Consider the following 12,736-nt stretch of genomic DNA (forward strand, 5'->3'; position numbering starts at 1 on the left):
CTACAAGTGCTTGTCTCTTTAACAAAGCTCAGAAAAAAATCACCAATATTAACCACTTGTAATCCTATTAAGTCATTATAAAGTGAACACAGTCCATGCAAAACTGTCCAGTTGAAACAAAAATGAGTCATTAAAATTGAATATACCTTCTTCTGCTTCTCCTGCTAAAAAGAGGGGGGGGGGGAAAGTGATTTTAGGGAATTGGCAAAAATAATTGGGTAATTTTAAATTTTAATCACTGGGCAATTGTGAATCAGCTGCCAAGTACTGCACCTGATTTATTTTTAAGTCAATGGAAAAGATGATCAGATGGTGTGTAAAACTGGCACTTGATTTGCTATCACCCGACAATCGGTTAAAATGACTCCCTCCCCACCCCCCCCAACACAGCATCAAGGACATAGGATTTTCTTGTTTTAAAATGACAATTTAATACAGAAAAAACATAAATGCTAACATTGTTCTAAGCTTAGCAGATCTAAGCATTAAGCGTTGCAAGCTAATCAAAACATAGCTTAGGTAATAACATAAAATGTTATTAAAATTTGCAACAACCCCGAAGTCCCAGTAAGGAGCCACACTCTAAAAGTGAGAATAGTTTGGTGTTAGCGCTTCCACACTATAGCCCTGATCCTCCTAACCCATCAACCACATCTTACTGGTAGTGTGGGAGGGTAATGATCATCCTATATTTTTCAAATTAAGTACATGGTTGTACTTAATCCATACACTGCTCAAATGTTTTGCTGAGGAACAGAGCTACTGTATGGTTTACTTGAAAAGGAGGTGTGTTAAAGGATCGACTTGTACTGCTTCATTATTTGGGTCAAGCAGAAACTTGAATTCAGAAAATAAATAATAACCTACCTTGGGGGACTTCTGCAAAGTGCATGAAAATTGAAAAATTTTTAAAAAAAGAACGGAGTTAAACATCAGGCTCCTGTGTGCCTACTAAGGTGGATGTAAAATATCCAGTGGTACTATTTGGAGAAGAATAGGGAAGTTCTCCTCCTGCCCTAGCCAACATTTATTCATTAAGCAACAACGAAAAAAGATTATCTGGTAAATTATCAGGCAAATTAAAAGGCTACATCATAGATTTTTTCAAATGCAAATATGAAATTGTAGGGTCAATTCAATGCAATGATGATCCCAAATGGATTCATGCTTGCTAAAAGTGCTCACCATTCTCATCTGACCCTCTAATAGGCTCTTGTACTGAGCAAATTCCTTGCAGGATTTTTGCCTGACTGAATCTATGGTTAATGTGAGTTGGATAGTCTTTGCTGCTGCACTAAAAAACTGAGTAAATAGAATTATGCTTCTAAATTGCTCATAAAGCTTTGTATTTTTTTTAATATTTGTTTGCAGATTAAAACGTTTGGAGATGTAATCGGAGGGCTGACTTTTGGACTTGCTGGGCAGGAAATCAGAGGGCACCGTCCTCAATTTCACATCCATGAAAATTAGGAAGGAATTGGTGTATCAAGTGCTGTAATTTCCCATATGCATGGTCGGCAGACAAGGCTACTTGCAAACACTGCCAAAATAGAGAAAAAAAAAAAATCGGCTCCGTATAATTATAATAGTTAATAGCCTGCAACAAGGTAACTTGGCCCAAAAATGTGCATGGTAATCAGAGCATATTGTTGGCGACAGCCAAATCCCAGTTGTCAATCGGGTCTTTGGAATCTCCTGTAAAGCTCCCTCATGGTGTAACAGGCCCCTTTTGCCACCCTCTCATGTAAATTAAAAATGGGAGGGAAATATCTGAAAACTGTGTCCCAGGATAAGGGGGGGTGAATCATTTAGGGCCGAGATGAGGAGAAACTTCTTCAGTCAGAGGTTTGTGAATCTTTGGAGTTCTCCAGGCCAGAGGGTGAAGCATGCTCTGTCATTTAGTATGTTGAAAGCCGAGATCGATAGATTATTGGTCTCTCAGGGAAATAAGCGGGGAAGTGGTGTTGAGGCAGATGATCAGCCATGATTGCACTGAGCGGCGGAGCAGGCTTGAGGGGCCGTATGGTACTCTCTCACACCAATTCCTTATGCTCTTACAAAATGTCCAAGTGCTGCAGTGGTAGCTCAGACTGAAGCTCAGCTTGCTGCCATGAATGCTCAGACTGCTGTCATCATGGTTGTGGATACCAGTATTCAAAGGAGCTTGCAAAGTACCACAGCAATCAGTAGTTCATCCTCCAACAAATTTCTAGAGTTTCTGAGCTGCTGCCCCAGGGATTGACTTGCCCCCAGGCTCCAGCCTTTAAATCAGCCAACACATTCACCCTTGTGAAACACTGCTTTTCTACGTCAATTGGAAAACAAAAAGACTTGCTACCCAATTGGAAAATGTTTGACTGTTAGCCAAACATCCATTTTTCCCCCCCATTTTCAATATTTTTATATGTGCTAAAGAAAAATGTTCAAAGAAAATGACAAAAAAAACCAATCTTTTTCAGCGTCCCGATGATTTTTCTGTAGGGCTGCACACAGCAGTGTCCTGGAAGTTGATGTTCAATCCTGGAGGGTCGGCAACCCTACTGGTGCACAGTCCTAGCCCCCAAACTAATGACCTGCTCAAAATAGCATCTGCTGCGGTCCGCATCAGAAGTGTGTGCACACGGTATGGACGAGAAACATTCCCCACAGTACCAAAAACATTGGTGCTGCCCATCTAATTTTGTGGCCACTCTGTATGAAACTCAAGGGCCCTGAAATGCTACGGGAATTGTCCTGTTTTTCTCCCAAGGTTCCATTAGTTTTCTTAGCAGTAGCAGAAGGCCAAGGCAGCATTATGCACTAATGTCACTGCTCGTGGCCCCCGATGCCTCTATGGTAGTGTTGTTATGGCTCTGATGAGGGTGATGTGGTGGTGTGGTGGGGGGGGCAGGAAGGTACACAGCATATTGGCTGCCAATCATTGTGCAGACTATGCATTCCTCACAGAACTTGGGCGTGTGTTGAAATTAAGGTACCCGAGAATAAGCATCAGTGCAATGTCATACCAGTTTCAGGAAAAGCGGGTCCACGTTGCCCAGGAGAGAAACAGGACTGGAGATGGAGTGCCCAATCTGGCAATCCTCACATCACTGCAGGAGGGCTCTGCTGTTGTCATTTCACAGAATGGACTCATTTCAATCGACAGGAGGTGAGACTAGAGGAAGACCTCAGGCTGGGGAGAGTTCAAGGGGCTGAAAGCAGATCTGGGGCACAGAGGATGAGAGGGGAATAGGGGGAGGCTGACTGAAGCCTGGCATGGTGACATGAATCGTACATGTGTGGTTAATGCGTTCAAAGGCCAGGAAGCTTCCTGGTTGAAGCCCTGTTTGTTATAAGTACTTTAATATTTGCAAGGTGTCATATCTCCTAATCTATATAGTACTAATCGTGTATCCTTGCACACACCATGAAGGCTGAGAAAGGTCAATTAATGCCCTTTCTTCTGTGTTTCCTGCACAGGTGAACCATCATCCACTGACCCTCTCAGCCCTGAGGGAGCAATCCTAGCCTCCAAGAAGGGAGAAGTGTCAAAGGATGCAGCATCACATCCTCTCCCTGCACCAGGCACCAGCCAGATTTTGACATCTCGGCAGGGATTAACACAGCGAGTCAAGGGCAAGAACAATTTGGTAAGGACACCTCACACGTCCAGGAATGTGATGGAGCAGCCCTCAGGCATTCAGAGGAGTGTTCAAGGTGATCACGAGCCCAAGGCCAAATTGGATGATGAGCTTCTAGGGTGGTCTGAGGCAGCAGATGCTGGAGGTCCAGGACAATGTGTGTGGAGAGTTGGCGGATATACCAGGTGGGTTGCATGCTCTGGCCTAGACTGTGGAGCTGTCTGTCCAGGCCATGTGATCACCCACTCTTCAGAGTGCCAAGCTTCCTCCATGGACAGGCACGTCAACTGTCCTGGAGGAGCAAACCCCCTGAATTACAGAAGCAATCATGGGTATGCACTCTGACCTGCACAGGATCCAGAGACAGAGGGACTGGGAGCCAGGACCCTAAGCCAGCCCCTGGGAGCTCAAGGGAAGGCAGGGAGGACTAATCGGTCCTCATGGCAGAGGATGAGCAGCTGCTGCCACCATCTGGAAGCATCTCTCAGAGCACTTCTGATGGGGGCTGCCTCTCCTCTGCCCCTCCACCATTGGCACAGTCCTCGAATGCCACACCAACAGAAGCTCCTGCTGCCATTAACACCTGTCAAATTTTGTTTTTTTTTCATTCATGGGGTGTGGGCGTCATTGGCTAGGCCAGCATTTATTGCCCATCCCATGCCCTTGAGAAAGCGGTGGTGAGCTGATTTCTTGAACTGCTGCAGTCATGTTATGTAGGTACACCCACAGTGCTATTAGGGAGGGAGTTCCAGGATTTTGACCCAGTGACAGTGAAGGAACAGCGATATATTTCCAAGTCAGGATGATCTGCAACTGGGACTGAACACCACCACCTGCAAGTTCCCCATGTGTCTGGAGAAGTGAGACTGGATGGAGCTGACAAGGGCCAGGTTGTCACCCAGCCACATGCTGAGACCATAGCAGGGCTACGACATGGCAAATGGGCCCCATGCCAATCTGATAGCTACCAGATTCCAGGCTGAGTAAGCTGCTGACACATTTGATGAACTTCTTGGTTTTCTATTCTCTGCTGGCTGGGAGATCCCAGCACCTTTGTGGGTACAGGCATTATTCTTCTCTAATGTTCCCTAATTTATGATGGCTGAATTAAATGACACTAGTTACTGTCTGCCCTGCTGTTGGCTTGATCCTTCGCATGCAACAAACTTCACTATAATGGAGAGCCCTGGCACAAGTGCCCAGCACTCTATTCTCCCATGATCTTGGGCACCTGTAAGTAGAATTGTGATTCCACCCATACACTTAAAAATCCATAAGCATGGCAACTTGGTAGCAATATCAAATCTAACCTTGGCAGGAATGCACTCATGGCACCCTGACATCTACCCAAAGGGGACACCAACCTGGCAAAGAGCTCCATCCAGCAGAACCAGATAGGTGAGTCTACAGAGGAGCAGCACAAGAACACCAGTTGCCTCAAAATCACTCCTCCATGCAGATTGATGAGGATGATAGTGTTCCTGCCTCCCAACCACCACTTGATCATAGACTCATATCCCTTGACACCTTTATATGCTGAGAAGTCAAGGTAGCTTTGTAGTCCACTCTCAGAATGCCTCACCTGCACCCTGGTTTGCTGATGTGCAGCCACTCCAGACCCTCCAGTTGCAAGATATTGACATCACACATGGTAGGGGTAATAGGGTATGGAGAGGTTGGAGGTCGGGATGGGGAGGGAAATGATGGTAGGCAGAGGGAGACCAAGGGTGGGGAAGTTGGAGCCCGACATGGAGGACTATAGCGCAGACACAAAGGGATGGACAGGATTTGAATTGATGGGAGGGCATGTACGCAGACTCCAGAATAGGAAGTTCGTATGGCACACGAGGAGACAGACAGAGACTCATTTGCTGCAACAGGGCAGGCAAAATGGAGAACTGTGTTGTAATCAGACATGAGGAACCAGGGGAGCTCATTTAAACAGAGTCATAGTCACTGGTCTGGGGCCAACAAGTTAGAGAAAGTATACAAATAAATAGGTAGACTTCATACATAATTAGGACATTATAGTTTAGAATTGAGAAAATGGACACAGATTCATGGATAGCCATTTTTATTTAGAAGCCCCCAAACATATACATGGGCGGCACTAGCCTTGCAGCTCTGCTTCAAACGAGAAACAGACAACACCTCATCTGTACCGTCCACTAGGTATCATTGGGCCTCATTCCTTTTTTGGAAATAGAGAAAAGCTTAATTGCCTCATTAACTAGCAAAGGAAATTTAGGCAAGATTAATGATGGCACAGCCTGGTACTATCCCCATTATCTATAATGAAGACATCCCTAAAATTTAGCTTAGTGAATCAGAATCGGACATGATCAGACACCCGATACAAAAACAATTATAGGACTACAGCTCTACCCAAGCTGGAGAGCAAAAACAACTTTTAAAGATCTCTATTTTTCCATTTAAAAAGTTTAAAATCACTATTAAGAAATAGAAGCAATTGGAAGAAATCAGGAAGGATTTTGGAACACATCATAAGCATGCATTGACCAGATATCCACTCGGTGTTGATATAATAAAATTCATTATTTAATTGTTTAAATGGTGCTAAGGGCTAATCAAGGAGTTTAATCAAGGAGGCAGCACCCACAGCTTTTAAAGATTATGTAACCTGGTTTTGGAAGGGTATAAATGTTCAGATCTCCCTTCAGAAAATCAGAGACATTGCAGAAGAGTATAGAGAACCCTTCAATATTTCTCTGGTGGTCAAGGGGTTGGATATCTTAATGTGGACAGCTTGTATGTCCAAATGCCCATCAACTGAACCACTCGGGGATTTAAGGTGACACAGTACTTTGAATGTTTGATGAATATCGATAACTAATTTTTAACTATAGCATTGCATGTTAAAGTCTTTTTCACTGGATTCTCTATTAGAATCATTTTATAGTCATTAACATTGCGATGTACTAACCCACTTTAAAGTATATTGCATATTAAATAGTTTTTAAATGAATTCGTAAGTAAGTTAGTAAAGTATAACGTCTTCTATATGCAGTTTAAGAACCCACCTCTCGATTTTCTGTAAGTGGGAAGATACAGTTCTTTGAAGAGACCCCCCCCCCCTCCCCCCTGAACCCTTATAATATCCAGGTAATTGTAACTTGGCCAACAAAGTCTGTTAAATAATATCTGGAAAAAAGTAATATCACTAGATAGTCATCCTTCTTGGGGGAGACCAAGTTCACTTTCTCAGACCCAAAATAAGTGTCTGAGAGGTGGCTGTTTTGAACTCGAGTGATTAAGGAGTGCTTCCGATCTAGGGTAGTCCCCAGTGGGATAGAGTTACAATCCACTTAGAAATTAAGGACAGTCCTGGGGGTGTGTACCTCACAGTAAAGGGTGAGATATTAAAAACGCAGTCCTGGGGCTTTGCAAGCCATAATACAGGGCTGTGCATGGCACATCAATGTCATACTCCTGCTCCAGGGAAGGGCAAGGCCTCATGTGCTCAACTGAGATAAGGTATAACTTTTGGTGTGCAGGACATGTTCAGTCAGTGGTGATGGGCTTGTCTGGCTTGACACTGGGCTACAGTTGGATGGTCAAGGTTGGTGGGGGGGGACACGGATTGGACATCTGCAGCTCTGTATGTGACTGTGCGCACGGGATGGGATGGGATGGGATGGACAACACCACAATGACAATGGGGTCCAGGGTTATGGGGGAGGCTGCAGAATAACTGGAGGGAGCTCTACCTGCACATCGTGAACTTCCGGGAAGATTGGAGGGACCTGAACACTAACTGGGGAAGAAGGGTGGGGCGAGAAAAGTGTGTCAAAGTTGGTCCCAAATTAAAAATGGAGTACCACTGTCTTGAATCCGTGAAGTAATGGCACGGTTTGAAATCGAAACTAGAAAAGAATCGGCATGGAAGGGGTCTGAGGCAGTGTGGGAGGAATGCACGGCTGCAATAAGGGGCCATCTTCAAACTGCTTAGTAGACTCAGCTGAGAGAAAAGAGGAAGGCTTCCTTGAGAAGGTGCAATTGGAGCCATTGTTTTTTGGTGCACATTAACGAGAGACTGGCTTCACAATGCCGTTGGTCCATTTAAGCATTAACAGAGAGAAATGCGATGATGGAAAATGCAAGCGACAGTTAAGGGGGCACAACAACTGTACACTTGCCAGATCAATGAAAGCCTCTAATGTGTTTTCTCCAATTGGCATGGATAACGAGCCAAAGAGCATGTAGCCATTGATCATGTGTAAGTTAACCTTAATCAGCATACCAGGTCAGATTACAGGAGTGCATTTGGTAAGGTGGCCCATTTCATGAATTTGCCCCAAACCTCTTCCAGCCTCTGTGGGATTGAGATGTCAAGTTTCAGGGCTGGCATCTTGGTCACCTAACTCTGAGTGTACGCCTAAGCTGCATGGCTGTATCAGTGAAAAGCTAGTAGCACAGATGCAGCTCTAGGGTATAACATTGACTTTGTTTGTGAGTGGGAGGTCTACTATATTTGCCCAGTATTCATTAATCTGTTGCATCTATCAGTCTACAGGGAGAGAGAGGATCGAATAATGGAGCCTGTGTACAATGCCACCTTCTTGTTGGGACTGCTCTAATTGAGGAAGGGAAGATGGGCTCAGCACCGCATAGCACGGCTGCAAGAGGCCGCCCCACCCCCCACCTGGAGGTCCATGACCCAGGGGAGTCCCAGAAAGAACCAGGGGATGAGAGGGTGTCAGACCCATCCTGCGGAGGTGACTCTCACAGTAAAGGATCTACCGAAGAAGACGTTCCTATCTGGAGATGAGTGAGATAATACTGCATAGGTCCGCACTTGCCCAGAGATGTGGTGGATCATATCTGCTACATTCTGTGGGAGGATCTAATGCCTCATGGACTGAGAGGACATCCCCTGCCAGTGGCCCTAAAGGTCACTGCTACGCAATTTTTTTTTTTGCCTGTGGTTCGTTCCAAGGATCCACAGGGAACCGATACGGCTTCTCAGTTTGCAACACAATGTAGCAAGGAGGTGACGGATTCCCTCTATAGTAAGGCTCATCATTATGTGAAGTTCACACTCAATGAAGCTAGCCAGGCTGCTACATTTCTGGGGTTTGCAGTCAACTCAGGCTTCCCTGGTGTACAGGGTGCAATCGATTGCACACATGTAGCTTTGAGAGTTCCATGGCAGCAGCCACTGATGTTCATTAACAGGAAAGGGTTCCACTCCCTGAACGTTCAACTGGTGTGATCTTCAGAAGCACATCATCACATTTGTGCCAGGTACTCAAGAGTTCTTGTGACTCATACATCCTGAGTCACTCCCAGGTGCCACATATATTCGAAGGGCCTCAGCAACTACAGGGCTGGCTGTCTGGAGATAAGGGGTACCCGCTGAAATGATGGCTCATGACACCAGCGCACTGTGCTTAGAAATACCATGCGGTGCATAGCTCAAGCCAATCCATCACTGAGCAGACCATTGGCACCCTGAAGATGTGCTTCTGATGTATGGACTGCTCAGGTGGGGCTCTGCAGTATTCTCCACAGAGGGATTTCCCCTATCGTGGCTGCTGCACCTGGCGGGGGGGGGGGGGTCTTTGCCGGAAAGAAACATGGAGGCTGAGAGCTCCTCGAATGATGATGAAGAGCAGAAAGGCAAGAAACTGAAGAGGGAGATGAGGGTCTGCTTCCACATGACAATGCCATCGAGGAGACATGGTGTGGAAGATGTTCCTGTGTGACACTGAGCTACAAGATTCCAGGAGGAGTAAGATACAGGGAACGGGACACAGCCACATTTCTTCTGTCCCTTAGTGCCATGCCAGTGCACTGAAAGGCCTTGACTACCAGTGACACCAAGAGCAAGTTCAACCCTCTTGATTCACCAGGCCCTAATCTGTGAAAGGTCGGCAGCAAACCCAGTATCCATGCACTCTGGGAGGAGAAAGCTGGCACAAGAGTACAAATGCTGTGTCAAAGGACTTGATGCAGTTGTCACCACCTTTACTAAGAAACTTCACAGACACAGATGTGTGTATGGTTGGAGAGATCATCATAGCTGCAGGTTATATACGTTGACACTACTAGTGAAGAGATATGCTTACAGCTAACCCTCCAAGGCTATTGAGCAGGCTGAACTCCATGTTGTCTCATAAGTAGAGGTTACTAATGCATTTTGCTAACGCTTCCAATAAAGAGTTTGACATCTCCCTGGTGTAACAAGGGTTGAGTAACTATCGTGAGTCAGGTAGACATCACATGATGTGAGGCTCACAAAGGGATGTGATCAAATGGGAGCATAGCTCACCCTTGCAATAAAAGGGCACATAGGTACACATGCATGATGCTTTCAAGTGATGAAACTTTTCTCATGAACAGCAAATTTACAAATGTGCATGATATAGTGATTGAACGCCTGTGACCCAGAAGTGATGCCAAAATTTCTGAATTTTTCTAACTTTTCTACTAAGTCTAGGTACACCCCTAACATTAGCAGCAGAGGTGGAGGCAGCCAGACGACTACTATGCCTTGTTGTAATGTGCTGTCCTTGGCAGATGTCCTCTAGGAGGCCTGGAGGGCCCCAGCCTGATAAGGGTCTCCTGCTCATGGGCAGATGCAGCCTCCTCAGCCTAACTAGCTGGGGTTGATAGGGTCACAGGAAGAGGGGATTCAGAGCAGCTGGACAACCTTGGAGTTTCCTGTGTGGAGGCCTTAGTTTGTCCAGCTGACACTCATCTTCCCTGCAGTTGCCCAAGGGCCCCTCCCTGATTCCTTGAGAAGGGGCACCTGGAGTGAGGTCAAGATGCCCCATCCCCCTCTCTCCTAGCCACTGACGAATCCCATCAATGCCTGTAATGATGGAGTGCAGCTCTGAGTGCATATCTGGCAAGACCTGCTGGACCAAGGTCTCCAAGGCAGATGCGCCTCTTCCTATGGTGAACCTAAAGCACTCGCATAGCAGAGCTATGCATCAGACAGGACGTGGACAAACTCCTCCATCCATCTAGTCTGTTGGTTGCCTCTTAACTCTGCCTGATATTTCACCACCAGCATTGTGTTGGTGGCCGCTCACAGGGGCTCATCTGACTCCGACTCAGCGAGTGGCTCGTCTCCAGCTAGACCTGGGTTCTCCCTGCCTCTGACTGCTGCAGAGACATGTCACTGAGGTGTTACCAGAAAGTGACCCCGAGCCTAATCAAGAACTATGACCCACCGATGTGTGCGTCTCTGTGCTGGTGAATGGTGCAGGTGAACACAGTGGTGAATCTTCGGATGACTCCTCAGCATCCTCCTGGAGGTGGGCTGGGGCTTATGTTGGCTCTACTCCTCTGCGTGGACCTGCTGATGCATGCATGTGAGTGAGAGTGGATAGATTTAGTTCATGAACAGACTGCATGCCACTCACTGTGAATGAGATGTGGTGTGAGAGAGTCTGTTGGCAGGGGTCTGGCTCACTCCCAGTGTGAGGATTCTTACTCACCCTCACCCCCACACTCCAACACGAGTGAGTGAGCACCCTGACTCTAGGAGTGAGCTGGACACTGAAGCCCTCACACTCAAACTCATCTTTATTAATTACTTTTTTAAAAAATGATCAATTTATTGTTTTAACATTGCTTTATTTTCACCTCAACAAGTGGTTTCGTTTCTTCATACCTCAGCACTTCTTTGAAGTTTAATGTTGTGCCAAACCACATCTTTCAGAAATTTGTCAATTGGCCCCATGACTGAGAAACAAATGGCAATGTGGCCTCCCCCCCACATGAAACGTTTGAGCAAGCCTGATGTGGAGCTTCAGTCTCTCAGCCCTGAAACTGCATCTATAATTTTACTTACCACTCATAACAGATTTAATACCCCTTGGGTACTTGAGGTATCCCCTACATCTTACATCAGGCTAACAGCAGCAGATGATCTCAATGAACACATTTACAGAGGTCAGAACATGGTGAGCTGCAAGTAATGGTTTGCATGAGGAGTGGCCAGGCAGCACACAACTGACAGCCAGTGCTTAATCATGCACATGTGAGATTATTGAGTAATCATTATGTTGATAATATTGGAAAACAGAATTTATGGGAGTTCGTGATTGGACTCTGTGGGTCCACATAAGTGTGAGGTGATGCAATTGGGCAGGACAAAAAGCATGGGAATACATGATGAAAGGTAGGACCCTGGGAAGTACCAAGGGTCAGTGAGACCTTGGTGTGCATGTCCACTGGTCCCTTAAGGTAGCAGGACAGGTAGATAAGTGTGGTTAAAGCAGCATAAGGGATACTTGCCTTTTATTAGCCAAGGCATAGAATATAAGAGCAGGGGGGTTATGCTGGAACTGTAAAATGCTGGTAAGGCCACAGCTAGAGTATTGCATGCAGTTCTGGAATCAAAATCATAGGAAGATTGTGTTTGCACTAGAGAGAGTGCAGAGGAGATTTACAAGGACGTTGCCTGGGCTGGAGGGTTTTAGTTATGAGGAGAGATTGGATAGACAGGAGTTATTTTCCCAGGAGCTGAGGAGATTGAAGGAGGACATGATTGAGGTGGATAAAAGGGGCATAGATTGGTGGAGGGATCAATAACCAGGGGCCATAGAGTTAAGGTAAGGGGCAGGAGGTTTAGAGGTGACGTGAGGAAGAATTTTTTCACCCAGAGGGAGGTGGGTATCTGGAACTCACTGCCTGAAAGGGTGGTAGAGGCAGGAACCCTCATAACATTTAAGTATTTGGATGTGCACTTGCGATGCCATGACATACAAGGTATGGGCCTAGTAATGGAAACTCTAGTTAGGTGCACGTTTGACCGGCGCAGACTCAAAGGGTCGAAGGGCCTGTTTCTGTGCTGTAGATCTCTATGACCCAATGACACATTCCGGACTGCGAAATGCCCATAACTGCTGAAGCAACTTGCAGCAAGATGGAATCCAGGAAATTTCCAAACAGTGAAAGTGAACATAAATTTACAAGTGTTAAAATATATACAATGAGTGTACACCTGTGTGACCTGTGTGCCTTCAATACTTCTTACATTTTTATTTTCTTACTGCTACGTCTAGGTGCAGGCCCAACATCTACAACAGAGGTGGAGGCAGCCTGCTATGCTCTATTAACTGAGGACTTTGGCAGGCATCCTC

The 12,736-nt window shown here is 45.9% G+C and overlaps 1 protein-coding gene across 3 annotated transcripts in view; it reads right to left on the reverse strand.

Annotated features, from left to right (window-relative positions):
* Positions 1–12,736, reverse strand: part of LOC121285929 (troponin T, fast skeletal muscle-like) — a 79,468-nt gene that overhangs the window by 50,805 nt on the left and 15,927 nt on the right. The window lies entirely within an intron of this gene.

This window comes from Carcharodon carcharias, chromosome 13 (assembly GCF_017639515.1).
Source record: "Carcharodon carcharias isolate sCarCar2 chromosome 13, sCarCar2.pri, whole genome shotgun sequence".
NCBI classification, from domain to species: domain Eukaryota; kingdom Metazoa; phylum Chordata; class Chondrichthyes; order Lamniformes; family Lamnidae; genus Carcharodon; species Carcharodon carcharias.